The sequence below is a fragment of the Sarcophilus harrisii genome, chromosome 1, assembly GCF_902635505.1.
Source record: "Sarcophilus harrisii chromosome 1, mSarHar1.11, whole genome shotgun sequence".
Lineage (NCBI taxonomy): Eukaryota > Metazoa > Chordata > Mammalia > Dasyuromorphia > Dasyuridae > Sarcophilus > Sarcophilus harrisii.
The window spans coordinates 701,362,203-701,366,524 of NC_045426.1; the positions used below are offsets into that span (position 1 = coordinate 701,362,203).

General features: G+C 49.0%; 1 long non-coding RNA gene across 1 annotated transcript; it reads left to right on the forward strand.

The window, feature by feature from the left end:
• The first annotated feature begins 334 nt into the window (after positions 1–334).
• LOC116420848 lies at positions 335–1,884 on the forward strand. Its single transcript, XR_004231307.1, has 2 exons — positions 335–1,438; positions 1,527–1,884. It is a non-coding gene; the product is annotated as an uncharacterized LOC116420848 (long non-coding RNA).
• Positions 1,885–4,322: the final 2,438 nt, after the last annotated feature.

Sequence of the window (4,322 nt, forward strand, 5' to 3'; positions counted from 1 at the left end):
GCAGCACGGCGTAAGGCCGGGTCCGCTCCGGAGGCGTCCCGCCGGGGCTCGGGGCCTGCGCCAGCCCCGGTACGAGTCCGCCCATCCCGAAGGCGAGGAGCAGCAGCCACCGCCGCCCTCGCGGCCAGAGACCCTCCGCCGGCCTCAGCTGCATCTCCTCTGTTTCCGCCGCCGCGGGAGCCTGGAGGCAGGACTTCCGCCCAGCGCCGAGGCCACGCCCCCTAGCTCGCAGCGGGGGCTACCCCATTGGCTTCTCCTTGCCGGGCTCCCGCCTCCGCCCGACTTTCTGACGGCTCGCGCGAGGTCCGTTAAGTGGCTCCTGGGTCGTTGGCCACGCCTACCTCGGAGTAAGCGCTTGTGATTGGCTTTCCCTTTGAAATCCTTCCTATAGTCTGTGTGCTATAGTTGGCTCCTCTCCCTTCTGCCCCGCCTTGAGGTATCACGAGGTCCGGCGTCGTCCGTTGGGCCGATGAAGGCGAAGCAGGTCCCGCCCATCCGCCCCGCTGGCTTCTCTGATTGGCCCCTTCTCGCCGCGCTCCCCCACTAACAGACTCGGTAACGTCCTCGTGATTCCTCGGTCGCGCGTTCTCTTTAACCGCCGCCAGCTGCGCCGTGACGTCACGCGCGCCGGCACCACTCCCCCGGCGCTGTTGTTTCCGTAACCGCCCAGTCGGCTCCGAGGCGCCCCCCCCCCGTGGGTGTGGCTTCTGCGAGGCGCCCGGTGCAGGGGGAAGAAGACTGGATTTGGAGGCAATTCATCAAAAAGCTTTGGTGGCGCCTCCACGGGCGTGGTCGAGGCCGGGGCGGCCTCCAAGTGTTATCATGCTCATTTTATAGATGAGGAAACTGATGCACGGGGCGTTAGGTGTCTGAGGAGGGAGTTGAGCCCGGCCCCTGCGCAGCAGCCCCCTGTTACAGCCCCGCGTTTCTATTCCAGCCTCACCTGTAACCTCACGCGCCCCCCTTTTTACTTTGTGATAGCCTCTCCACAGAACTTTGTAAAAAGTTTATTTAAAAACCATTTTTTTTTAAGATGGAGAAAGAGCATTGAATGTTGCTGGGCCCGACTGCCTCGCTTGAGAGAGGGGGAGGGGCTTATCCCGCTGCCTGGAGGTGGGCGTTTCCCTTAGAGCTTCTCGATGACGCCTCCCACTGCGCGCAGGAAAAGTCCCTACTGCGCGCAGGAAAAGTCCCTACTGCGCGCAGGAAAAGTCCCTACTGCGCGCAGGAAAAGTCCCTACTGCGCGCAGGAAAAGTCCCTACTGCGCGCAGGAAAAGTCCCTACTGTGCTCAGGACCTCCCGGACGGAGGACGCTAAGTAAGCCTTAGTCTGTTTGTCTTTCGGGGCTGGGGAAGAGGTTGATGACTCCCAGAATGGGGGGAGACAGAAGCTGCATTTGGACCCTGGCTCTGCTCCCAGCTGCGTGACGTCGGACAGGTAACTTCATCCGGGTCTCGTTATTCTTCAAAAACGGGGGTGGGCTCTGCGCCTGCTCTAAATGGGTGATGTCTGGTTTCTTCCTCAGCTTTTGCAGTCCTCCCCAAACGGAATATCAGACCTTGGAATTAGGTGAAAGAACCCTCCTGGGCACTATCTTCTTCCAAAATGTTCCTGGAGCTCGGTGTGCGAGGATGCTACCTCAGGCCCGATTCTTATTGGAAGAGAGCTTTTTTAGCATCTGGTGGGAAGTTGGTCCTGAACTCTTGGGAGACAGATGGGCTGCAAGGAAAGCAGATGCCCTGCAGTTGTGCGTGGGAGTGAACCGCTGTGCCTTCCTGACTGGAGTTCTTCAGAGATCTAGAACCGAGATTACAGGTTCCCAGCCCCAGAGATGGCCCTCTGGGCAAATTGCTAAGACTATAATAAAACTCCTTTTTTAGTCACAGACTTTGAAGTTATTTTTGGAGTAGAGAGGAGAGAGCACGCCCAAATCTCTTCCAGAACTTCTTTTTATTCCTCAATCACTTGGAGGCTGATTAGCCAGCCCAGGAAGCAAAGTTGGGAAGACTGACAATAACCTATCTTCCCTGGAGGTTGTAGTTTGGGAAATGGGGAGGGGGGGAGTGTCAGTGTTTATTGCATGATTCATTTTCCTTCCTATATTATTTTTTTTTAGTGCTTTCTTAGGTAAAGACTCCCCTACCCTACTATAATGTTAAAGTAAGTTACTTCTGACCGGTCAAGAGAGGTTGAGAGGAAAATGGGGGCTCGTGAGCAGCGGTTGACTAGATGGCGGTGAACCCAGAGCGGTTTTGGGGGAACCAGAATGTGGCCATGCAAGTGCTGCACTCATGAACCCTGGTGACTGGTGGTCTGGTCCAGGGCATTTGTCAATCAACACTGGGGCTTTCCTTTTGTCCTTGGCTAAAACACCACAGCAGGGAATCTGCTTGAGGAATTAAGAGAGGAGTATGGTCACCTGACCCCTTTCAAAGAGCCCCACATGTGCAACAACCTTCAGAACAGTCAGCCCCACTCCCCCCTTTGGGGTACAATGGGAACTTGGTGCCAATTGGGTTAGTTGATTTTATCTAGTTGGGGTTTTTTGTTAGGTTGGGACATATTGGGAAATAAATGAGGTTTAAAAAACGGCACATCGATAAGACTTTAAAACATTGGTATTGGCCTATACAATGATGGCCAGAGCCCAGCCCATCATTCTGCCATTATATCTTGATGCTTATGGGGTTTGAAAGCATTAGTCCTGCAGTCCCCTATCAAAATACAATGTTGCTGGAAAGTCTTAAATTTCAGTTATGAACTAACTTTAAGATTAATAGAATAGGAGGGAAGAGAAGGGGCTAGGTGGAGGGGAGGCAGAGAAAGATAAGTGGAAGCTCCAAAGTGACTCCCATTGTTCTTACTTACATATGACTACTTCTCCCCAAGGTTTGTTTTTCTTAATATGTCCTTCATGGGCTATTATAAATATTAACCACTTTTATTCTGCAGCTAGCGGGGGCCATAGTGCACAGAGAATGGGTTATTGGTTGGTTGGTGTCCTTCGTTCTTGAAGAGGACCAAGATGACATCACTATGAGAGTCGAGTTAGTGTGTCTAGTTGTGGCTGATCAGACCAACCCGAGCTCTGAGTGCTCTGCCACAGGGTGAACACCCAGTCTCTGTGAACATTTGGGGGCAACATGAGTTCTCCATGAAACTCAAGTATACATTTGGCTGCAGTTAGGAAGACTCATCACCTCAGGTCACTAGCCGTGTGATCCAGGACAAGTCACTTCAGCCTGTTTCCTCATCTGTAAAATGGGCTGGAGAAGGAAATGACAAACCACTCCAGTATCTGTGCAAAGAAAACCCCAAATGGGATCATGAAGAATCGATGTGGCTGAAAAACCGAATGACAGTATCTGTTTATTGAATAAAATTTTTAAAAAGTTTCCAAATTTGTCGATTTTGCTCATTTCATTTCTTTGAATTGTCCTTTACAAGAGTGAAGATCAATGAGATGAGTGTGTGAGAATGGAAAGTAAGCTTTTTGAGGACAGAGACCTTTTTTCTAATCTTTGATCTCTAGCACCAAGCCTGGCACACATTAAGTCTGGCTTTTCATAATTCCAATGCTCTTTAAGAATGACAATATGAATAACTGAGTAGATTGTGGCATATGAATGTGATGTGAATCCTGAAATTTGTTTAGTCCCTTTTCAGGAAATACTAAAATGGAATGGAACTTTGCTCAACTCATCATAGTTAAGGCAATCTGGATGTGCTCAAGATTGCTTTGACTAGCATGTTTAAGCTAGTGTCATCTAGGCAGTCTCTATGTCTCAGTATACTTATTTTTTCTTATTTTTCCCTTCTCCCTTGAGAAACCCCAAGCTTATATATTTTCCATATAAAAGGTGTTTATAAGATCTTGGTTAAGTCCTTTTCAGATATAAATGCCATGAGGTAATTCCCTAGTAAGTTTTCTCTTTAATGGCATAGTCTTACTATAGCTGATTAGTTTGCTTAACTCTGGGTTCAATTTGCAAGTCAATGGCATCCTCGGGCCTCATGGCATATTCCTTTAATAGATTCTTCCAAACTTCTCTGTTTGGTAACCCCATTTCCAATCTTTCATATTTACCACTCCTGGTGTCTTTTACCTCTTTTGTCTGTAACCTCTTCAGAATGTGCTTTTTGGCAAAGAATGGCCATTGTGAATGTCAGGTATGTATTTCCAACTAACCCTGACCTCATCAAATAATGGAATGTTTTAATGGAATATTAATGCATCTTAAATATCAACTACAAAGATGAAAAAGATCGGTGTGTTATAACTGAACCAACTACAACTAAGGCAAATATCAGCTGGAAAAAT